The sequence below is a fragment of the Hyla sarda genome, unplaced genomic scaffold, assembly GCF_029499605.1.
Source record: "Hyla sarda isolate aHylSar1 unplaced genomic scaffold, aHylSar1.hap1 scaffold_420, whole genome shotgun sequence".
Classification (NCBI taxonomy): Eukaryota; Metazoa; Chordata; class Amphibia; order Anura; family Hylidae; genus Hyla; species Hyla sarda.
Genome location: NW_026610435.1, coordinates 118,116 through 142,665, shown reverse-complemented (window position 1 = coordinate 142,665; position 24,550 = coordinate 118,116). Strand labels below are relative to the sequence as shown.

General features: G+C 46.2%; 11 non-coding genes across 11 annotated transcripts; all 11 read right to left on the bottom strand.

Moving 5' to 3' along the window:
• Positions 1–978: 978 nt before the first annotated feature.
• Positions 979–1,169, bottom strand: LOC130333871 (U2 spliceosomal RNA). The gene has a single exon (XR_008875923.1). It is a non-coding gene; the product is annotated as a U2 spliceosomal RNA (small nuclear RNA).
• Positions 1,170–3,255: 2,086 nt separating this feature from the next.
• LOC130333995 (U2 spliceosomal RNA) lies at positions 3,256–3,446 on the bottom strand. The gene has a single exon (XR_008876027.1). It is a non-coding gene; the product is annotated as a U2 spliceosomal RNA (small nuclear RNA).
• A 2,084-nt stretch (positions 3,447–5,530) lies between these two features.
• LOC130333993 (U2 spliceosomal RNA) lies at positions 5,531–5,721 on the bottom strand. The gene has a single exon (XR_008876026.1). It is a non-coding gene; the product is annotated as a U2 spliceosomal RNA (small nuclear RNA).
• Positions 5,722–7,824: 2,103 nt separating this feature from the next.
• Positions 7,825–8,015, bottom strand: LOC130333992 (U2 spliceosomal RNA). The gene has a single exon (XR_008876025.1). It is a non-coding gene; the product is annotated as a U2 spliceosomal RNA (small nuclear RNA).
• Positions 8,016–10,098: 2,083 nt separating this feature from the next.
• LOC130333991 (U2 spliceosomal RNA) lies at positions 10,099–10,289 on the bottom strand. Its single transcript, XR_008876024.1, has one exon. It is a non-coding gene; the product is annotated as a U2 spliceosomal RNA (small nuclear RNA).
• Positions 10,290–12,378: 2,089 nt separating this feature from the next.
• On the bottom strand, positions 12,379–12,569 carry LOC130333990 (U2 spliceosomal RNA). Its single transcript, XR_008876023.1, has one exon. It is a non-coding gene; the product is annotated as a U2 spliceosomal RNA (small nuclear RNA).
• A 2,084-nt stretch (positions 12,570–14,653) lies between these two features.
• Positions 14,654–14,844, bottom strand: LOC130333988 (U2 spliceosomal RNA). The gene has a single exon (XR_008876021.1). It is a non-coding gene; the product is annotated as a U2 spliceosomal RNA (small nuclear RNA).
• Positions 14,845–16,935: 2,091 nt separating this feature from the next.
• LOC130333987 (U2 spliceosomal RNA) lies at positions 16,936–17,126 on the bottom strand. The gene has a single exon (XR_008876020.1). It is a non-coding gene; the product is annotated as a U2 spliceosomal RNA (small nuclear RNA).
• A 2,082-nt stretch (positions 17,127–19,208) lies between these two features.
• On the bottom strand, positions 19,209–19,399 carry LOC130333986 (U2 spliceosomal RNA). Its single transcript, XR_008876019.1, has one exon. It is a non-coding gene; the product is annotated as a U2 spliceosomal RNA (small nuclear RNA).
• Positions 19,400–21,492: 2,093 nt separating this feature from the next.
• LOC130333928 (U2 spliceosomal RNA) lies at positions 21,493–21,683 on the bottom strand. The gene has a single exon (XR_008875974.1). It is a non-coding gene; the product is annotated as a U2 spliceosomal RNA (small nuclear RNA).
• Positions 21,684–23,771: 2,088 nt separating this feature from the next.
• LOC130333985 (U2 spliceosomal RNA) lies at positions 23,772–23,962 on the bottom strand. The gene has a single exon (XR_008876018.1). It is a non-coding gene; the product is annotated as a U2 spliceosomal RNA (small nuclear RNA).
• Positions 23,963–24,550: the final 588 nt, after the last annotated feature.

The window sequence follows — 24,550 nt, the reverse complement described above, 5'->3', positions numbered from 1 at the left end:
GATGGAGACACTGGGGGATAATTTTCTAAGGATTTATACTGATTTTTCCTGTCTGAATTTGTCGCACAGAAAGTTGCAGGCCAAATATGTGTGACATTTCTGCGACTTTAGCTTCTAGAGCATTTTTACAACATTATACATAGGTGCTGAATACATAAAAAGCGACTGTTCAGCGACAGACAAGTCGCATCGGCTGAAAGTAGGCCAGAATGTCAGTCCATGTTGGAGCAGGTTTAGATACAGTCTAAAGCATAGATCTCAAAGTCTGTGCACAGAATTTAGCAAGGGCCTCGCACCTTCTGATGCATCAGGTAGGTGCACAATAGCATAGCCTAACCCTCTGTACTTTGGTCTATATTGATGCGGGACATAGACAGCCAGCTGATGACCAATCCATTAGTGCAATGGATGGCTGGAAGCATTTGTCTTTGCCTTTGCAATACCACAGAAGCAATGCATGGTCAATGTACAGCAATGACACACCTGTGTGAACAGCCAGGAGACCCCCCCCCCCCATGTTATGTTACATAGTTACATAGTTAGTACGGTCGAAAAAAGACATATGTCCATCACGTTCAACCAGGGAATTAAGGGGTAGGGGTGTGGCGCGATATTGGGGAAGGGATGAGATTTTATATTTCTTCATAAGCATTAATCTTATTTTGTCAATTAGGAACATTCAGCACCCACCCGCTATCAAGGCAGCTGCCTATCATGTCATGCCCTACCTGCACAGGTGTGCTGGCTACTCAAATGATCCAATTAAGGAGGCCATTTAGTCAGCAGCAGCAGAAGTCCTGTGCCTGGACGCTCCAACAGGGGCCAGACACAAGCAGAAGCAGAAGCAGCAGAAGCAGCAGCAGCACCACCTTTTGTTTTTTGGCTGCAGCAGCAGCAAGGCCCACAGGGCTGGCTAGCTGGCTAGCCAGCAAGCAGGTAGCAATGAAAGTAGGAATCTTTCTTTTTAACCCTGTAAGGGGGTGGTGCACTGTACCCGAAGATACTGCCATATCGGGTCAATGCATAGGGCGACGGAAGCAAGCTTCGAAATCGGCCCCCGTTCTCAAAAATCCATTTAATATATGGTCCCCAGATAGGGGACGTATCAGATATTAAACTGATAAGAACAGATACTACACTTGATCTTAGCCAAAAGGCCGAGAAGCGATAACCGTGAAAGGGGCGGGCCCAACAAGGTCCCCTTCATGGGCACTATCACTGCTTGCTGTCAGGGAGGCTGCCAGACAATTTTCCATGCACACTCTGGGCTGGGGGGCAGTCAACCACCAGTACACACAGCAGAACCTAAACCCATACCATTATTGCTAAGCAGCAAGACAGGGGCCCATTGCACTCCCACGGGGCCTTTTTAAATGCAATCCATAACCCGGATTTGCCAGGAACCCTTCTTACTCCTCCTACTTGCATGTGACACTGGGCTTAGGATCTGCATAGGAAACACACACACAAGCACACACCTACCTTTGTTGCCTGCAGATGCCTCCTTGGCTGTCCCCAAACGGTATCAAACCAACACCCACGGGAAGCTGTAAGCATAGAGGACATGCCTGCACCCCATTGGACTTACCTGTGTGGGTTAAATCCGGGTTATTTGACAACCTATGGCGGTGATGGTTCTGCTCAGGCAGAGCAGTGCTGATGCTCCTCATAAAGCTGTCGCTGCTGTGAAGGTTCTAGGTGACATCACAAATCCCTTTGGTTACATACACAACAAAGCTGGGTTGTTGTTGTTTACACTCTGCAAGGCCTGTGGAAGTGAGTGACATCATAGCACTGTAGTTCTGAGGGTTCAAGATGGATGCAACAATCTCCTGTTGCTTCTATGAAGGCCGTAATAGACGACATCACCAAACAGCTCCATAGTCACATACACAGCAAAGGAGAGATGTTGTTTACACCTAGTGATGTCAGTGGTATTGAGTGACATCACAGCACAGTGCTAAGGCTCCTGGGCCTGGACACAGCAGCGGCTGCAATATCTCAACGGAGAATACGTTTATATCTATGTGTGTGTGTGCGCATATATATATATATATATATATATATATATATATATATATATATTTCTCCGCCGAAATCACTTTTAAACCCATTTCCACCTTTTTTTCCCTTCTCTTCCTCTTACTTTTTTTTCACGTTTTTTTACGTTTTTCTCCTTTTCGCCTCTTTTCTGGGCGTATTATTCTTCTTTTTCTTCTTTTTTTTCGTCTAATGCATACCCCATCAGTGCAGCAATGCTTATTCAATACCGCCAGCAGATGGAGACACTGGGGGATAATTTTCTAAGGATTTATACTGATTTTTCCTGTCTGAATTTGTCGCACAGAAAGTTGCAGGCCAAATATGTGTGACATTTCTGCGACTTTAGCTTCTAGAGCATTTTTACAACATTATACATAGGTGCTGAATACATAAAAAGCGACTGTTCAGCGACAGACAAGTCGCATCGGCTGAAAGTAGGCCAGAATGTCAGTCCATGTTGGAGCAGGTTTAGATACAGTCTAAAGCATAGATCTCAAAGTCTGTGCACAGAATTTAGCAAGGGCCTCGCACCTTCTGATGCATCAGGTAGGTGCACAATAGCATAGCCTAACCCTCTGTACTTTGGTCTATATTGATGCGGGACATAGACAGCCAGCTGATGACCAATCCATTAGTGCAATGGATGGCTGGAAGCATTTGTCTTTGCCTTTGCAATACCACAGAAGCAATGCATGGTCAATGTACAGCAATGACACACCTGTGTGAACAGCCAGGAGACCCCCCCCCCCATGTTATGTTACATAGTTACATAGTTAGTACGGTCGAAAAAAGACATATGTCCATCACGTTCAACCAGGGAATTAAGGGGTAGGGGTGTGGCGCGATATTGGGGAAGGGATGAGATTTTATATTTCTTCATAAGCATTAATCTTATTTTGTCAATTAGGAACATTCAGCACCCACCCGCTATCAAGGCAGCTGCCTATCATGTCATGCCCTACCTGCACAGGTGTGCTGGCTACTCAAATGATCCAATTAAGGAGGCCATTTAGTCAGCAGCAGCAGAAGTCCTGTGCCTGGACGCTCCAACAGGGGCCAGACACAAGCAGAAGCAGAAGCAGCAGAAGCAGCAGCAGCACCACCTTTTGTTTTTTGGCTGCAGCAGCAGCAAGGCCCACAGGGCTGGCTAGCTGGCTAGCCAGCAAGCAGGTAGCAATGAAAGTAGGAATCTTTCTTTTTAACCCTGTAAGGGGGTGGTGCACTGTACCCGAAGATACTGCCATATCGGGTCAATGCATAGGGCGACGGAAGCAAGCTTCGAAATCGGCCCCCGTTCTCAAAAATCCATTTAATATATGGTCCCCAGATAGGGGACGTATCAGATATTAAACTGATAAGAACAGATACTACACTTGATCTTAGCCAAAAGGCCGAGAAGCGATAACCGTGAAAGGGGCGGGCCCAACAAGGTCCCCTTCATGGGCACTATCACTGCTTGCTGTCAGGGAGGCTGCCAGACAATTTTCCATGCACACTCTGGGCTGGGGGGCAGTCAACCACCAGTACACACAGCAGAACCTAAACCCATACCATTATTGCTAAGCAGCAAGACAGGGGCCCATTGCACTCCCACGGGGCCTTTTTAAATGCAATCCATAACCCGGATTTGCCAGGAACCCTTCTTACTCCTCCTACTTGCATGTGACACTGGGCTTAGGATCTGCATAGGAAACACACACACAAGCACACACCTACCTTTGTTGCCTGCAGATGCCTCCTTGGCTGTCCCCAAACGGTATCAAACCAACACCCACGGGAAGCTGTAAGCATAGAGGACATGCCTGCACCCCATTGGACTTACCTGTGTGGGTTAAATCCGGGTTATTTGACAACCTATGGCGGTGATGGTTCTGCTCAGGCAGAGCAGTGCTGATGCTCCTCATAAAGCTGTCGCTGCTGTGAAGGTTCTAGGTGACATCACAAATCCCTTTGGTTACATACACAACAAAGCTGGGTTGTTGTTGTTTACACTCTGCAAGGCCTGTGGAAGTGAGTGACATCATAGCACTGTAGTTCTGAGGGTTCAAGATGGATGCAACAATCTCCTGTTGCTTCTATGAAGGCCGTAATAGACGACATCACCAAACAGCTCCATAGTCACATACACAGCAAAGGAGAGATGTTGTTTACACCTAGTGATGTCAGTGGTATTGAGTGACATCACAGCACAGTGCTAAGGCTCCTGGGCCTGGACACAGCAGCGGCTGCAATATCTCAACGGAGAATACGTTTATATCTATGTGTGTGTGTGCGTATATATATATATATATATATATATATATATATATATATATATTTCTCCGCCGAAATCACTTTTAAACCCATTTCCACCTTTTTTTCCCTTCTCTTCCTCTTACTTTTTTTTCACGTTTTTTTACGTTTTTCTCCTTTTCGCCTCTTTTCTGGGCGTATTATTCTTCTTTTTCTTCTTTTTTTTCGTCTAATGCATACCCCATCAGTGCAGCAATGCTTATTCAATACCGCCAGCAGATGGAGACACTGGGGGATAATTTTCTAAGGATTTATACTGATTTTTCCTGTCTGAATTTGTCGCACAGAAAGTTGCAGGCCAAATATGTGTGACATTTCTGCGACTTTAGCTTCTAGAGCATTTTTACAACATTATACATAGGTGCTGAATACATAAAAAGCGACTGTTCAGCGACAGACAAGTCGCATCGGCTGAAAGTAGGCCAGAATGTCAGTCCATGTTGGAGCAGGTTTAGATACAGTCTAAAGCATAGATCTCAAAGTCTGTGCACAGAATTTAGCAAGGGCCTTGCACCTTCTGATGCATCAGGTAGGTGCACAATAGCATAGCCTAACCCTCTGTACTTTGGTCTATATTGATGCGGGACATAGACAGCCAGCTGATGACCAATCCATTAGTGCAATGGATGGCTGGAAGCATTTGTCTTTGCCTTTGCAATACCACAGAAGCAATGCATGGTCAATGTACAGCAATGACACACCTGTGTGAACAGCCAGGAGACCCCCCCCCCCATGTTATGTTACATAGTTACATAGTTAGTACGGTCGAAAAAAGACATATGTCCATCACGTTCAACCAGGGAATTAAGGGGTAGGGGTGTGGCGCGATATTGGGGAAGGGATGAGATTTTATATTTCTTCATAAGCATTAATCTTATTTTGTCAATTAGGAACATTCAGCACCCACCCGCTATCAAGGCAGCTGCCTATCATGTCATGCCCTACCTGCACAGGTGTGCTGGCTACTCAAATGATCCAATTAAGGAGGCCATTTAGTCAGCAGCAGCAGAAGTCCTGTGCCTGGACGCTCCAACAGGGGCCAGACACAAGCAGAAGCAGAAGCAGCAGAAGCAGCAGCAGCACCACCTTTTGTTTTTTGGCTGCAGCAGCAGCAAGGCCCACAGGGCTGGCTAGCTGGCTAGCCAGCAAGCAGGTAGCAATGAAAGTAGGAATCTTTCTTTTTAACCCTGTAAGGGGGTGGTGCACTGTACCCGAAGATACTGCCATATCGGGTCAATGCATAGGGCGACGGAAGCAAGCTTCGAAATCGGCCCCCGTTCTCAAAAATCCATTTAATATATGGTCCCCAGATAGGGGACGTATCAGATATTAAACTGATAAGAACAGATACTACACTTGATCTTAGCCAAAAGGCCGAGAAGCGATAACCATGAAAGGGGCGGGCCCAACAAGGTCCCCTTCATGGGCACTATCACTGCTTGCTGTCAGGGAGGCTGCCAGACAATTTTCCATGCACACTCTGGGCTGGGGGGCAGTCAACCACCAGTACACACAGCAGAACCTAAACCCATACCATTATTGCTAAGCAGCAAGACAGGGGCCCATTGCACTCCCACGGGGCCTTTTTAAATGCAATCCATAACCCGGATTTGCCAGGAACCCTTCTTACTCCTCCTACTTGCATGTGACACTGGGCTTAGGATCTGCATAGGAAACACACACACAAGCACACACCTACCTTTGTTGCCTGCAGATGCCTCCTTGGCTGTCCCCAAACGGTATCAAACCAACACCCACGGGAAGCTGTAAGCATAGAGGACATGCCTGCACCCCATTGGACTTACCTGTGTGGGTTAAATCCGGGTTATTTGACAACCTATGGCGGTGATGGTTCTGCTCAGGCAGAGCAGTGCTGATGCTCCTCATAAAGCTGTCGCTGCTGTGAAGGTTCTAGGTGACATCACAAATCCCTTTGGTTACATACACAACAAAGCTGGGTTGTTGTTGTTTACACTCTGCAAGGCCTGTGGAAGTGAGTGACATCATAGCACTGTAGTTCTGAGGGTTCAAGATGGATGCAACAATCTCCTGTTGCTTCTATGAAGGCCGTAATAGACGACATCACCAAACAGCTCCATAGTCACATACACAGCAAAGGAGAGATGTTGTTTACACCTAGTGATGTCAGTGGTATTGAGTGACATCACAGCACAGTGCTAAGGCTCCTGGGCCTGGACACAGCAGCGGCTGCAATATCTCAACGGAGAATACGTTTATATCTATGTGTGTGTGTGCGCATATATATATATATATATATATATATATATATATATATATATATATATATATATATATTTCTCCGCCGAAATCACTTTTAAACCCATTTCCACCTTTTTTTCCCTTCTCTTCCTCTTACTTTTTTTTCACGTTTTTTTACGTTTTTCTCCTTTTCGCCTCTTTTCTGGGCGTATTATTCTTCTTTTTCTTCTTTTTTTTCGTCTAATGCATACCCCATCAGTGCAGCAATGCTTATTCAATACCGCCAGCAGATGGAGACACTGGGGGATAATTTTCTAAGGATTTATACTGATTTTTCCTGTCTGAATTTGTCGCACAGAAAGTTGCAGGCCAAATATGTGTGACATTTCTGCGACTTTAGCTTCTAGAGCATTTTTACAACATTATACATAGGTGCTGAATACATAAAAAGCGACTGTTCAGCGACAGACAAGTCGCATCGGCTGAAAGTAGGCCAGAATGTCAGTCCATGTTGGAGCAGGTTTAGATACAGTCTAAAGCATAGATCTCAAAGTCTGTGCACAGAATTTAGCAAGGGCCTCGCACCTTCTGATGCATCAGGTAGGTGCACAATAGCATAGCCTAACCCTCTGTACTTTGGTCTATATTGATGCGGGACATAGACAGCCAGCTGATGACCAATCCATTAGTGCAATGGATGGCTGGAAGCATTTGTCTTTGCCTTTGCAATACCACAGAAGCAATGCATGGTCAATGTACAGCAATGACACACCTGTGTGAACAGCCAGGAGACCCCCCCCCCCATGTTATGTTACATAGTTACATAGTTAGTACGGTCGAAAAAAGACATATGTCCATCACGTTCAACCAGGGAATTAAGGGGTAGGGGTGTGGCGCGATATTGGGGAAGGGATGAGATTTTATATTTCTTCATAAGCATTAATCTTATTTTGTCAATTAGGAACATTCAGCACCCACCCGCTATCAAGGCAGCTGCCTATCATGTCATGCCCTACCTGCACAGGTGTGCTGGCTACTCAAATGATCCAATTAAGGAGGCCATTTAGTCAGCAGCAGCAGAAGTCCTGTGCCTGGACGCTCCAACAGGGGCCAGACACAAGCAGAAGCAGAAGCAGCAGAAGCAGCAGCAGCAGCACCACCTTTTGTTTTTTGGCTGCAGCAGCAGCAAGGCCCACAGGGCTGGCTAGCTGGCTAGCCAGCAAGCAGGTAGCAATGAAAGTAGGAATCTTTCTTTTTAACCCTGTAAGGGGGTGGTGCACTGTACCCGAAGATACTGCCATATCGGGTCAATGCATAGGGCGACGGAAGCAAGCTTCGAAATCGGCCCCCGTTCTCAAAAATCCATTTAATATATGGTCCCCAGATAGGGGACGTATCAGATATTAAACTGATAAGAACAGATACTACACTTGATCTTAGCCAAAAGGCCGAGAAGCGATAACCGTGAAAGAGTCGGGCCCAACAAGGTCCCCTTCATGGGCACTATCACTGCTTGCTGTCAGGGAGGCTGCCAGACAATTTTCCATGCACACTCTGGGCTGGGGGGCAGTCAACCACCAGTACACACAGCAGAACCTAAACCCATACCATTATTGCTAAGCAGCAAGACAGGGGCCCATTGCACTCCCACGGGGCCTTTTTAAATGCAATCCATAACCCGGATTTGCCAGGAACCCTTCTTACTCCTCCTACTTGCATGTGACACTGGGCTTAGGATCTGCATAGGAAACACACACACAAGCACACACCTACCTTTGTTGCCTGCAGATGCCTCCTTGGCTGTCCCCAAACGGTATCAAACCAACACCCACGGGAAGCTGTAAGCATAGAGGACATGCCTGCACCCCATTGGACTTACCTGTGTGGGTTAAATCCGGGTTATTTGACAACCTATGGCGGTGATGGTTCTGCTCAGGCAGAGCAGTGCTGATGCTCCTCATAAAGCTGTCGCTGCTGTGAAGGTTCTAGGTGACATCACAAATCCCTTTGGTTACATACACAACAAAGCTGGGTTGTTGTTGTTTACACTCTGCAAGGCCTGTGGAAGTGAGTGACATCATAGCACTGTAGTTCTGAGGGTTCAAGATGGATGCAACAATCTCCTGTTGCTTCTATGAAGGCCGTAATAGACGACATCACCAAACAGCTCCATAGTCACATACACAGCAAAGGAGAGATGTTGTTTACACCTAGTGATGTCAGTGGTATTGAGTGACATCACAGCACAGTGCTAAGGCTCCTGGGCCTGGACACAGCAGCGGCTGCAATATCTCAACGGAGAATACGTTTATATCTATGTGTGTGTGTGCGCATATATATATATATATATATATATATATATATATATATATATTTCTCCGCCGAAATCACTTTTAAACCCATTTCCACCTTTTTTTCCCTTCTCTTCCTCTTACTTTTTTTTCACGTTTTTTTACGTTTTTCTCCTTTTCGCCTCTTTTCTGGGCGTATTATTCTTCTTTTTCTTCTTTTTTTTCGTCTAATGCATACCCCATCAGTGCAGCAATGCTTATTCAATACCGCCAGCAGATGGAGACACTGGGGGATAATTTTCTAAGGATTTATACTGATTTTTCCTGTCTGAATTTGTCGCACAGAAAGTTGCAGGCCAAATATGTGTGACATTTCTGCGACTTTAGCTTCTAGAGCATTTTTACAACATTATACATAGGTGCTGAATACATAAAAAGCGACTGTTCAGCGACAGACAAGTCGCATCGGCTGAAAGTAGGCCAGAATGTCAGTCCATGTTGGAGCAGGTTTAGATACAGTCTAAAGCATAGATCTCAAAGTCTGTGCACAGAATTTAGCAAGGGCCTCGCACCTTCTGATGCATCAGGTAGGTGCACAATAGCATAGCCTAACCCTCTGTACTTTGGTCTATATTGATGCGGGACATAGACAGCCAGCTGATGACCAATCCATTAGTGCAATGGATGGCTGGAAGCATTTGTCTTTGCCTTTGCAATACCACAGAAGCAATGCATGGTCAATGTACAGCAATGACACACCTGTGTGAACAGCCAGGAGACCCCCCCCCCATGTTATGTTACATAGTTACATAGTTAGTACGGTCGAAAAAAGACATATGTCCATCACGTTCAACCAGGGAATTAAGGGGTAGGGGTGTGGCGCGATATTGGGGAAGGGATGAGATTTTATATTTCTTCATAAGCATTAATCTTATTTTGTCAATTAGGAACATTCAGCACCCACCCGCTATCAAGGCAGCTGCCTATCATGTCATGCCCTACCTGCACAGGTGTGCTGGCTACTCAAATGATCCAATTAAGGAGGCCATTTAGTCAGCAGCAGCAGAAGTCCTGTGCCTGGACGCTCCAACAGGGGCCAGACACAAGCAGAAGCAGAAGCAGCAGAAGCAGCAGCAGCACCACCTTTTGTTTTTTGGCTGCAGCAGCAGCAAGGCCCACAGGGCTGGCTAGCTGGCTAGCCAGCAAGCAGGTAGCAATGAAAGTAGGAATCTTTCTTTTTAACCCTGTAAGGGGGTGGTGCACTGTACCCGAAGATACTGCCATATCGGGTCAATGCATAGGGCGACGGAAGCAAGCTTCGAAATCGGCCCCCGTTCTCAAAAATCCATTTAATATATGGTCCCCAGATAGGGGACGTATCAGATATTAAACTGATAAGAACAGATACTACACTTGATCTTAGCCAAAAGGCCGAGAAGCGATAACCGTGAAAGGGGCGGGCCCAACAAGGTCCCCTTCATGGGCACTATCACTGCTTGCTGTCAGGGAGGCTGCCAGACAATTTTCCATGCACACTCTGGGCTGGGGGGCAGTCAACCACCAGTACACACAGCAGAACCTAAACCCATACCATTATTGCTAAGCAGCAAGACAGGGGCCCATTGCACTCCCACGGGGCCTTTTTAAATGCAATCCATAACCCGGATTTGCCAGGAACCCTTCTTACTCCTCCTACTTGCATGTGACACTGGGCTTAGGATCTGCATAGGAAACACACACACAAGCACACACCTACCTTTGTTGCCTGCAGATGCCTCCTTGGCTGTCCCCAAACGGTATCAAACCAACACCCACGGGAAGCTGTAAGCATAGAGGACATGCCTGCACCCCATTGGACTTACCTGTGTGGGTTAAATCCGGGTTATTTGACAACCTATGGCGGTGATGGTTCTGCTCAGGCAGAGCAGTGCTGATGCTCCTCATAAAGCTGTCGCTGCTGTGAAGGTTCTAGGTGACATCACAAATCCCTTTGGTTACATACACAACAAAGCTGGGTTGTTGTTGTTTACACTCTGCAAGGCCTGTGGAAGTGAGTGACATCATAGCACTGTAGTTCTGAGGGTTCAAGATGGATGCAACAATCTCCTGTTGCTTCTATGAAGGCCGTAATAGACGACATCACCAAACAGCTCCATAGTCACATACACAGCAAAGGAGAGATGTTGTTTACACCTAGTGATGTCAGTGGTATTGAGTGACATCACAGCACAGTGCTAAGGCTCCTGGGCCTGGACACAGCAGCGGCTGCAATATCTCAACGGAGAATACGTTTATATCTATGTGTGTGTGTGCGCATATATATATATATATATATATATATATATATATATATATATATATATTTCTCCGCCGAAATCACTTTTAAACCCATTTCCACCTTTTTTTCCCTTCTCTTCCTCTTACTTTTTTTTCACGTTTTTTTACGTTTTTCTCCTTTTCGCCTCTTTTCTGGGCGTATTATTCTTCTTTTTCTTCTTTTTTTCGTCTAATGCATACCCCATCAGTGCAGCAATGCTTATTCAATACCGCCAGCAGATGGAGACACTGGGGGATAATTTTCTAAGGATTTATACTGATTTTTCCTGTCTGAATTTGTCGCACAGAAAGTTGCAGGCCAAATATGTGTGACATTTCTGCGACTTTAGCTTCTAGAGCATTTTTACAACATTATACATAGGTGCTGAATACATAAAAAGCGACTGTTCAGCGACAGACAAGTCGCATCGGCTGAAAGTAGGCCAGAATGTCAGTCCATGTTGGAGCAGGTTTAGATACAGTCTAAAGCATAGATCTCAAAGTCTGTGCACAGAATTTAGCAAGGGCCTCGCACCTTCTGATGCATCAGGTAGGTGCACAATAGCATAGCCTAACCCTCTGTACTTTGGTCTATATTGATGCGGGACATAGACAGCCAGCTGATGACCAATCCATTAGTGCAATGGATGGCTGGAAGCATTTGTCTTTGCCTTTGCAATACCACAGAAGCAATGCATGGTCAATGTACAGCAATGACACACCTGTGTGAACAGCCAGGAGACCCCCCCCCCCATGTTATGTTACATAGTTACATAGTTAGTACGGTCGAAAAAAGACATATGTCCATCACGTTCAACCAGGGAATTAAGGGGTAGGGGTGTGGCGCGATATTGGGGAAGGGATGAGATTTTATATTTCTTCATAAGCATTAATCTTATTTTGTCAATTAGGAACATTCAGCACCCACCCGCTATCAAGGCAGCTGCCTATCATGTCATGCCCTACCTGCACAGGTGTGCTGGCTACTCAAATGATCCAATTAAGGAGGCCATTTAGTCAGCAGCAGCAGAAGTCCTGTGCCTGGACGCTCCAACAGGGGCCAGACACAAGCAGAAGCAGAAGCAGCAGAAGCAGCAGCAGCACCACCTTTTGTTTTTTGGCTGCAGCAGCAGCAAGGCCCACAGGGCTGGCTAGCTGGCTAGCCAGCAAGCAGGTAGCAATGAAAGTAGGAATCTTTCTTTTTAACCCTGTAAGGGGGTGGTGCACTGTACCCGAAGATACTGCCATATCGGGTCAATGCATAGGGCGACGGAAGCAAGCTTCGAAATCGGCCCCCGTTCTCAAAAATCCATTTAATATATGGTCCCCAGATAGGGGACGTATCAGATATTAAACTGATAAGAACAGATACTACACTTGATCTTAGCCAAAAGGCCGAGAAGCGATAACCGTGAAAGGGGCGGGCCCAACAAGGTCCCCTTCATGGGCACTATCACTGCTTGCTGTCAGGGAGGCTGCCAGACAATTTTCCATGCACACTCTGGGCTGGGGGGCAGTCAACCACCAGTACACACAGCAGAACCTAAACCCATACCATTATTGCTAAGCAGCAAGACAGGGGCCCATTGCACTCCCACGGGGCCTTTTTAAATGCAATCCATAACCCGGATTTGCCAGGAACCCTTCTTACTCCTCCTACTTGCATGTGACACTGGGCTTAGGATCTGCATAGGAAACACACACACAAGCACACACCTACCTTTGTTGCCTGCAGATGCCTCCTTGGCTGTCCCCAAACGGTATCAAACCAACACCCACGGGAAGCTGTAAGCATAGAGGACATGCCTGCACCCCATTGGACTTACCTGTGTGGGTTAAATCCGGGTTATTTGACAACCTATGGCGGTGATGGTTCTGCTCAGGCAGAGCAGTGCTGATGCTCCTCATAAAGCTGTCGCTGCTGTGAAGGTTCTAGGTGACATCACAAATCCCTTTGGTTACATACACAACAAAGCTGGGTTGTTGTTGTTTACACTCTGCAAGGCCTGTGGAAGTGAGTGACATCATAGCACTGTAGTTCTGAGGGTTCAAGATGGATGCAACAATCTCCTGTTGCTTCTATGAAGGCCGTAATAGACGACATCACCAAACAGCTCCATAGTCACATACACAGCAAAGGAGAGATGTTGTTTACACCTAGTGATGTCAGTGGTATTGAGTGACATCACAGCACAGTGCTAAGGCTCCTGGGCCTGGACACAGCAGCGGCTGCAATATCTCAACGGAGAATACGTTTATATCTATGTGTGTGTGTGCGCATATATATATATATATATATATATATATATATATATATATATTTCTCCGCCGAAATCACTTTTAAACCCATTTCCACCTTTTTTTCCCTTCTCTTCCTCTTACTTTTTTTTCACGTTTTTTTACGTTTTTCTCCTTTTCGCCTCTTTTCTGGGCGTATTATTCTTCTTTTTCTTCTTTTTTTCGTCTAATGCATACCCCATCAGTGCAGCAATGCTTATTCAATACCGCCAGCAGATGGAGACACTGGGGGATAATTTTCTAAGGATTTATACTGATTTTTCCTGTCTGAATTTGTCGCACAGAAAGTTGCAGGCCAAATATGTGTGACATTTCTGCGACTTTAGCTTCTAGAGCATTTTTACAACATTATACATAGGTGCTGAATACATAAAAAGCGACTGTTCAGCGACAGACAAGTCGCATCGGCTGAAAGTAGGCCAGAATGTCAGTCCATGTTGGAGCAGGTTTAGATACAGTCTAAAGCATAGATCTCAAAGTCTGTGCACAGAATTTAGCAAGGGCCTTGCACCTTCTGATGCATCAGGTAGGTGCACAATAGCATAGCCTAACCCTCTGTACTTTGGTCTATATTGATGCGGGACATAGACAGCCAGCTGATGACCAATCCATTAGTGCAATGGATGGCTGGAAGCATTTGTCTTTGCCTTTGCAATACCACAGAAGCAATGCATGGTCAATGTACAGCAATGACACACCTGTGTGAACAGCCAGGAGACCCCCCCCCCCCATGTTATGTTACATAGTTACATAGTTAGTACGGTCGAAAAAAGACATATGTCCATCACGTTCAACCAGGGAATTAAGGGGTAGGGGTGTGGCGCGATATTGGGGAAGGGATGAGATTTTATATTTCTTCATAAGCATTAATCTTATTTTGTCAATTAGGAACATTCAGCACCCACCCGCTATCAAGGCAGCTGCCTATCATGTCATGCCCTACCTGCACAGGTGTGCTGGCTACTCAAATGATCCAATTAAGGAGGCCATTTAGTCAGCAGCAGCAGAAGTCCTGTGCCTGGACGCTCCAACAGGGGCCAGACACAAGCAGAAGCAGAAGCAGCAGAAGCAGCAGCAGCACCACCTTTTGTTTTTTGGCTGCAGCAGCAGCAAGGCCCACAGGGCTGGCTAGCTGGCTAGCCAGCAAGCAGGTAGCAATGAAAGTAGGAATCTTTCTTTTTAACCCTGTAAGGGGGTGGTGCACTGTACCCGAAGATACTGCCATATCGGGTCAATGCATAGGGCGACGGAAGCAAGCTTCGAAATCGGCCCCCGTTCTCAAAAATCCATTTAATATATGGTCCCCAGATAGGGGACGTATCAGATATTAAACTGATAAGAACAGATACTACACTTGATCTTAGCCAAAAGGCCGAGAAGCGATAACCGTGAAAGGGGCGGGCCCAACAAGGTCCCCTTCATGGGCACTATCACTGCTTGCTGTCAGGGAGGCTGCCAGACAATTTTCCATGCACACTCTGGGCTGGGGGGCAGTCAACCACCAGTACACACAGCAGAACCTAAACCCATACCATTATTGCTAAGCAGCAAGACAGGGGCCCATTGCACTCCCACGGGGCCTTTTTAAATGCAATCCATAACCCGGATTTGCCAGGAACCCTTCTTACTCCTCCTACTTGCATGTGACACTGGGCTTAGGATCTGCATAGGAAACACACACACAAGCACACACCTACCTTTGTTGCCTGCAGATGCCTCCTTGGCTGTCCCCAAACGGTATCAAACCAACACCCACGGGAAGCTGTAAGCATAGAGGACATGCCTGCACCCCATTGGACTTACCTGTGTGGGTTAAATCCGGGTTATTTGACAACCTATGGCGGTGATGGTTCTGCTCAGGCAGAGCAGTGCTGATGCTCCTCATAAAGCTGTCGCTGCTGTGAAGGTTCTAGGTGACATCACAAATCCCTTTGGTTACATACACAACAAAGCTGGGTTGTTGTTGTTTACACTCTGCAAGGCCTGTGGAAGTGAGTGACATCATAGCACTGTAGTTCTGAGGGTTCAAGATGGATGCAACAATCTCCTGTTGCTTCTATGAAGGCCGTAATAGACGACATCACCAAACAGCTCCATAGTCACATACACAGCAAAGGAGAGATGTTGTTTACACCTAGTGATGTCAGTGGTATTGAGTGACATCACAGCACAGTGCTAAGGCTCCTGGGCCTGGACACAGCAGCGGCTGCAATATCTCAACGGAGAATACGTTTATATCTATGTGTGTGTGTGCGCATATATATATATATATATATATATATATATATATATATATATATATTTCTCCGCCGAAATCACTTTTAAACCCATTTCCACCTTTTTTTCCCTTCTCTTCCTCTTACTTTTTTTTCACGTTTTTTTACGTTTTTCTCCTTTTCGCCTCTTTTCTGGGCGTATTATTCTTCTTTTTCTTCTTTTTTTTCGTCTAATGCATACCCCATCAGTGCAGCAATGCTTATTCAATACCGCCAGCAGATGGAGACACTGGGGGATAATTTTCTAAGGATTTATACTGATTTTTCCTGTCTGAATTTGTCGCACAGAAAGTTGCAGGCCAAATATGTGTGACATTTCTGCGACTTTAGCTTCTAGAGCATTTTTACAACATTATACATAGGTGCTGAATACATAAAAAGCGACTGTTCAGCGACAGACAAGTCGCATCGGCTGAAAGTAGGCCAGAATGTCAGTCCATGTTGGAGCAGGTTTAGATACAGTCTAAAGCATAGATCTCAAAGTCTGTGCACAGAATTTAGCAAGGGCCTCGCACCTTCTGATGCATCAGGTAGGTGCACAATAGCATAGCCTAACCCTCTGTACTTTGGTCTATATTGATGCGGGACATAGACAGCCAGCTGATGACCAATCCATTAGTGCAATGGATGGCTGGAAGCATTTGTCTTTGCCTTTGCAATACCACAGAAGCAATGCATGGTCAATGTACAGCAATGACACACCTGTGTGAACAGCCAGGAGACCCCCCCCCCCATGTCATGTTACATAGTTACATAGTTAGTACGGTCGAAAAAAGACATATGTCCATCACGTTCAACCAGGGAATTAAGGGGTAGGGGTGTGGCGCGATATTGGGGAAGGGATGAGATTTTATATTTCTTCATAAGCATTAATCTTATTTTGTCAATTAGGAACATTCAGCACCCACCCGCTATCAAGGCAGCTGCCTATCATGTCATGCCCTACCTGCACAGGTGTGCTGGCTACTCAAATGATCCAATTAAGGAGGCCATTTAGTCAGCAGCAGCAGAAGTCCTGTGCCTGGACGCTCCAACAGGGGCCAGACACAAGCAGAAGCAGAAGCAGCAGAAGCAGCAGCAGCAGCACCACCTTTTGTTTTTTGGCTGCAGCAGCAGCAAGGCCCACAGGGCTGGCTAGCTGGCTAGCCAGCAAGCAGGTAGCAATGAAAGTAGGAATCTTTCTTTTTAACCCTGTAAGGGGGTGGTGCACTGTACCCGAAGATACTGCCATATCGGGTCAATGCATAGGGCGACGGAAGCAAGCTTCGAAATCGGCCCCCGTTCTCAAAAATCCATTTAATATATGGTCCCCAGATAGGGGACGTATCAGATATTAAACTGATAAGAACAGATACTACACTTGATCTTAGCCAAAAGGCCGAGAAGCGATAACCGTGAAAGGGGCGGGCCCAACAAGGTCCCCTTCATGGGCACTATCACTGCTTGCTGTCAGGGAGGCTGCCAGACAATTTTCCATGCACACTCTGGGCTGGGGGGCAGTCAACCACCAGTACACACAGCAGAACCTAAACCCATACCATTATTGCTAAGCAGCAAGACAGGGGCCCATTGCACTCCCACGGGGCCTTTTTAAATGCAATCCATAACCCGGATTTGCCAGGAACCCTTCTTACTCCTCCTACTTGCATGTGACACTGGGCTTAGGATCTGCATAGGAAACACACACACAAGCACACACCTACCTTTGTTGCCTGCAGATGCCTCCTTGGCTGTCCCCAAACGGTATCAAACCAACACCCACGGGAAGCTGTAAGCATAGAGGACATGCCTGCACCCCATTGGACTTACCTGTGTGGGTTAAATCCGGGTTATTTGACAACCTATGGCGGTGATGGTTCTGCTCAGGCAGAGCAGTGCTGATGCTCCTCATAAAGCTGTCGCTGCTGTGAAGGTTCTAGGTGACATCACAAATCCCTTTGGTTACATACACAACAAAGCTGGGTTGTTGTTGTTTACACTCTGCAAGGCCTGTGGAAGTGAGTGACATCATAGCACTGTAGTTCTGAGGGTTCAAGATGGATGCAACAATCTCCTGTTGCTTCTATGAAGGCCGTAATAGACGACATCACCAAACAGCTCCATAGTCACATACACAGCAAAGGAGAGATGTTGTTTACACCTAGTGATGTCAGTGGTATTGAGTGACATCACAGCACAGTGCTAAGGCTCCTGGGCCTGGACACAGCAGCGGCTGCAATATCTCAACGGAGAATACGTTTATATCTATGTGTGTGTGTGCGCATATATATATATATATATATATATATATATATATATATATATTTCTCCGCCGAAATCACTTTTAAACCCATTTCCACCTTTTTTCCCTTCTCTTCCTCTTACTTTTTTTTCACGTTTTTTTACGTTTTTCTCCTTTTCGCCTCTTTTCTGGGCGTATTATTCTTCTTTTTCTTCTTTTTTTTCGTCTAATGCATACCCCATCAGTGCAGCAATGCTTATTCAATACCGCCAGCAGATGGAGACACTGGGGGATAATTTTCTAAGGATTTATACTGATTTTTCCTGTCTGAATTTGTCGCACAGAAAGTTGCAGGCCAAATATGTGTGACATTTCTGCGACTTTAGCTTCTAGAGCATTTTTACAACATTATACATAGGTGCTGAATACATAAAAAGCGACTGTTCAGCGACAGACAAGTCGCATCGGCTGAAAGTAGGCCAGAATGTCAGTCCATGTTGGAGCAGGTTTAGATACAGTCTAAAGCATAGATCTCAAAGTCTGTGCACAGAATTTAGCAAGGGCCTCGCACCTTCTGATGCATCAGGTAGGTGCACAATAGCATAGCCTAACCCTCTGTACTTTGGTCTATATTGATGCGGGACATAGACAGCCAGCTGATGACCAATCCATTAGTGCAATGGATGGCTGGAAGCATTTGTCTTTGCCTTTGCAATACCACAGAAGCAATGCATGGTCAATGTACAGCAATGACACACCTGTGTGAACAGCCAGGAGACCCCCCCCCCATGTTATGTTACATAGTTACATAGTTAGTACGGTCGAAAAAAGACATATGTCCATCACGTTCAACCAGGGAATTAAGGGGTAGGGGTGTGGCGCGATATTGGGGAAGGGATGAGATTTTATATTTCTTCATAAGCATTAATCTTATTTTGTCAATTAGGAACATTCAGCACCCACCCGCTATCAAGGCAGCTGCCTATCATGTCATGCCCTACCTGCACAGGTGTGCTGGCTACTCAAATGATCCAATTAAGGAGGCCATTTAGTCAGCAGCAGCAGAAGTCCTGTGCCTGGACGCTCCAACAGGGGCCAGACACAAGCAGAAGCAGAAGCAGCAGAAGCAGCAGCAGCACCACCTTTTGTTTTTTGGCTGCAGCAGCAGCAAGGCCCACAGGGCTGGCTAGCTGGCTAGCCAGCAAGCAGGTAGCAATGAAAGTAGGAATCTTTCTTTTTAACCCTGTAAGGGGGTGGTGCACTGTACCCGAAGATACTGCCATATCGGGTCAATGCATAGGGCGACGGAAGCAAGCTTCGAAATCGGCCCCCGTTCTCAAAAATCCATTTAATATATGGTCCCCAGATAGGGGACGTATCAGATATTAAACTGATAAGAACAGATACTACACTTGATCTTAGCCAAAAGGCCGAGAAGCGATAACCGTGAAAGGGGCGGGCCCAACAAGGTCCCCTTCATGGGCACTATCACTGCTTGCTGTCAGGGAGGCTGCCAGACAATTTTCCATGCACACTCTGGGCTGGGGGGCAGTCAACCACCAGTACACACAGCAGAACCTAAACCCATACCATTATTGCTAAGCAGCAAGACAGGGGCCCATTGCACTCCCACGGGGCCTTTTTAAATGCAATCCATAACCCGGATTTGCCAGGAACCCTTCTTACTCCTCCTACTTGCATGTGACACTGGGCTTAGGATCTGCATAGGAAACACACACACAAGCACACACCTACCTTTGTTGCCTGCAGATGCCTCCTTGGCTGTCCCCAAACGGTATCAAACCAACACCCACGGGAAGCTGTAAGCATAGAGGACATGCCTGCACCCCATTGGACTTACCTGTGTGGGTTAAATCCGGGTTATTTGACAACCTATGGCGGTGATGGTTCTGCTCAGGCAGAGCAGTGCTGATGCTCCTCATAAAGCTGTCGCTGCTGTGAAGGTTCTAGGTGACATCACAAATCCCTTTGGTTACATACACAACAAAGCTGGGTTGTTGTTGTTTACACTCTGCAAGGCCTGTGGAAGTGAGTGACATCATAGCACTGTAGTTCTGAGGGTTCAAGATGGATGCAACAATCTCCTGTTGCTTCTATGAAGGCCGTAATAGACGACATCACCAAACAGCTCCATAGTCACATACACAGCAAAGGAGAGATGTTGTTTACACCTAGTGATGTCAGTGGTATTGAGTGACATCACAGCACAGTGCTAAGGCTCCTGGGCCTGGACACAGCAGCGGCTGCAATATCTCAACGGAGAATACGTTTATATCTATGTGTGTGTGTGCGCATATATATATATATATATATATATATATATATATATATATATATATATATTTCTCCGCCGAAATCACTTTTAAACCCATTTCCACCTTTTTTTCCCTTCTCTTCCTCTTACTTTTTTTTCACGTTTTTTTACGTTTTTCTCCTTTTCGCCTCTTTTCTGGGCGTATTATTCTTCTTTTTCTTCTTTTTTTTCGTCTAATGCATACCCCATCAGTGCAGCAATGCTTATTCAATACCGCCAGTAGATGGAGACACTGGGGGATAATTTTCTAAGGATTTATACTGATTTTTCCTGTCTGAATTTGTCGCACAGAAAGTTGCAGGCCAAATATGTGTGACATTTCTGCGACTTTAGCTTCTAGAGCATTTTTACAACATTATACATAGGTGCTGAATACATAAAAAGCGACTGTTCAGCGACAGACAAGTCGCATCGGCTGAAAGTAGGCCAGAATGTCAGTCCATGTTGGAGCAGGTTTAGATACAGTCTAAAGCATAGATCTCAAAGTCTGTGCACAGAATTTAGCAAGGGCCTCGCACCTTCTGATGCATCAGGTAGGTGCACAATAGCATAGCCTAACCCTCTGTACTTTGGTCTATATTGATGCGGGACATAGACAGCCAGCTGATGACCAATCCATTAGTGCAATGGATGGCTGGAAGCATTTGTCTTTGCCTTTGCAATACCACAGAAGCAATGCATGGTCAATGTACAGCAATGACACACCTGTGTGAACAGCCAGGAGACCCCCCCCCCCCATGTTATGTTACATAGTTACATAGTTAGTACGGTCGAAAAAAGACATATGTCCATCACGTTCAACCAGGGAATTAAGGGGTAGGGGTGTGGCGCGATATTGGGGAAGGGATGAGATTTTATATTTCTTCATAAGCATTAATCTTATTTTGTCAATTAGGAACATTCAGCACCCACCCGCTATCAAGGCAGCTGCCTATCATGTCATGCCCTACCTGCACAGGTGTGCTGGCTACTCAAATGATCCAATTAAGGAGGCCATTTAGTCAGCAGCAGCAGAAGTCCTGTGCCTGGACGCTCCAACAGGGGCCAGACACAAGCAGAAGCAGAAGCAGCAGAAGCAGCAGCAGCACCACCTTTTGTTTTTTGGCTGCAGCAGCAGCAAGGCCCACAGGGCTGGCTAGCTGGCTAGCCAGCAAGCAGGTAGCAATGAAAGTAGGAATCTTTCTTTTTAACCCTGTAAGGGGGTGGTGCACTGTACCGGAAGATACTGCCATATCGGGTCAATGCATAGGGCGACGGAAGCAAGCTTCGAAATCGGCCCCCGTTCTCAAAAATCCATTTAATATATGGTCCCCAGATAGGGGACGTATCAGATATTAAACTGATAAGAACAGATACTACACTTGATCTTAGCCAAAAGGCCGAGAAGCGATAACCGTGAAAGGGGCGGGCCCAACAAGGTCCCCTTCATGGGCACTATCACTGCTTGCTGTCAGGGAGGCTGCCAGACAATTTTCCATGCACACTCTGGGCTGGGGGGCAGTCAACCACCAGTACACACAGCAGAACCTAAACCCATACCATTATTGCTAAGCAGCAAGACAGGGGCCCATTGCACTCCCACGGGGCCTTTTTAAATGCAATCCATAACCCGGATTTGCCAGGAACCCTTCTTACTCCTCCTACTTGCATGTGACACTGGGCTTAGGATCTGCATAGGAAACACACACACAAGCACACACCTACCTTTGTTGCCTGCAGATGCCTCCTTGGCTGTCCCCAAACGGTATCAAACCAACACCCACGGGAAGCTGTAAGCATAGAGGACATGCCTGCACCCCATTGGACTTACCTGTGTGGGTTAAATCCGGGTTATTTGACAACCTATGGCGGTGATGGTTCTGCTCAGGCAGAGCAGTGCTGATGCTCCTCATAAAGCTGTCGCTGCTGTGAAGGTTCTAGGTGACATCACAAATCCCTTTGGTTACATACACAACAAAGCTGGGTTGTTGTTGTTTACACTCTGCAAGGCCTGTGGAAGTGAGTGACATCATAGCACTGTAGTTCTGAGGGTTCAAGATGGATGCAACAATCTCCTGTTGCTTCTATGAAGGCCGTAATAGACGACATCACCAAACAGCTCCATAGTCACATACACAGCAAAGGAGAGATGTTGTTTACACCTAGTGATGTCAGTGGTATTGAGTGACATCACAGCACAGTGCTAAGGCTCCTGGGCCTGGACACAGCAGCGGCTGCAATATCTCAACGGAGAATACGTTTATATCTATGTGTGTGTGTGCGCATATATATATATATATATATATATATATATATATATATATATATATTTCTCCGCCGAAATCACTTTTAAACCCATTTCCACCTTTTTTTCCCTTCTCTTCCTCTTACTTTTTTTTCACGTTTTTTTACGTTTTTCTCCTTTTCGCCTCTTTTCTGGGCGTATTATTCTTCTTTTTCTTCTTTTTTTTCGTCTAATGCATACCCCATCAGTGCAGCAATGCTTATTCAATACCGCCAGCAGATGGAGACACTGGGGGATAATTTTCTAAGGATTTATACTGATTTTTCCTGTCTGAATTTGTCGCACAGAAAGTTGCAGGCCAAATATGTGTGACATTTCTGCGACTTTAGCTTCTAGAGCATTTTTACAACATTATACATAGGTGCTGAATACATAAAAAGCGACTGTTCAGCGACAGACAAGTCGCATCGGCTGAAAGTAGGCCAGAATGTCAGTCCATGTTGGAGCAGGTTTAGATACAGTCTAAAGCATAGATCTCAAAGTCTGTGCACAGAATTTAGCAAGGGCCTCGCACCTTCTGATGCATCAGGTAGGTGCACAATAGCATAGCCTAACCCTCTGTACTTTGGTCTATATTGATGCGGGACATAGACAGCCAGCTGATGACCAATCCATTAGTGCAATGGATGGCTGGAAGCATTTGTCTTTGCCTTTGCAATACCACAGAAGCAATGCATGGTCAATGTACAGCAATGACACACCTGTGTGAACAGCCAGGAGACCCCCCCCCCCATGTTATGTTACATAGTTACATAGTTAGTACGGTCGAAAAAAGACATATGTCCATCACGTTCAACCAGGGAATTAAGGGGTAGGGGTGTGGCGCGATATTGGGGAAGGGATGAGATTTTATATTTCTTCATAAGCATTAATCTTATTTTGTCAATTAGGAACATTCAGCACCCACCCGCTATCAAGGCAGCTGCCTATCATGTCATGCCCTACCTGCACAGGTGTGCTGGCTACTCAAATGATCCAATTAAGGAGGCCATTTAGTCAGCAGCAGCAGAAGTCCTGTGCCTGGACGCTCCAACAGGGGCCAGACACAAGCAGAAGCAGAAGCAGCAGAAGCAGCAGCAGCACCACCTTTTGTTTTTTGGCTGCAGCAGCAGCAAGGCCCACAGGGCTGGCTAGCTGGCTAGCCAGCAAGCAGGTAGCAATGAAAGTAGGAATCTTTCTTTTTAACCCTGTAAGGGGGTGGTGCACTGTACCCGAAGATACTGCCATATCGGGTCAATGCATAGGGCGACGGAAGCAAGCTTCGAAATCGGCCCCCGTTCTCAAAAATCCATTTAATATATGGTCCCCAGATAGGGGACGTATCAGATATTAAACTGATAAGAACAGATACTACACTTGATCTTAGCCAAAAGGCCGAGAAGCGATAACCGTGAAAGGGGCGGGCCCAACAAGGTCCCCTTCATGGGCACTATCACTGCTTGCTGTCAGGGAGGCTGCCAGACAATTTTCCATGCACACTCTGGGCTGGGGGGCAGTCAACCACCAGTACACACAGCAGAACCTAAACCCATACCATTATTGCTAAGCAGCAAGACAGGGGCCCATTGCACTCCCACGGGGCCTTTTTAAATGCAATCCATAACCCGGATTTGCCAGGAACCCTTCTTACTCCTCCTACTTGCATGTGACACTGGGCTTAGGATCTGCATAGGAAACACACACACAAGCACACACCTACCTTTGTTGCCTGCAGATGCCTCCTTGGCTGTCCCCAAACGGTATCAAACCAACACCCACGGGAAGCTGTAAGCATAGAGGACATGCCTGCACCCCATTGGACTTACCTGTGTGGGTTAAATCCGGGTTATTTGACAACCTATGGCGGTGATGGTTCTGCTCAGGCAGAGCAGTGCTGATGCTCCTCATAAAGCTGTCGCTGCTGTGAAGGTTCTAGGTGACATCACAAATCCCTTTGGTTACATACACAACAAAGCTGGGTTGTTGTTGTTTACA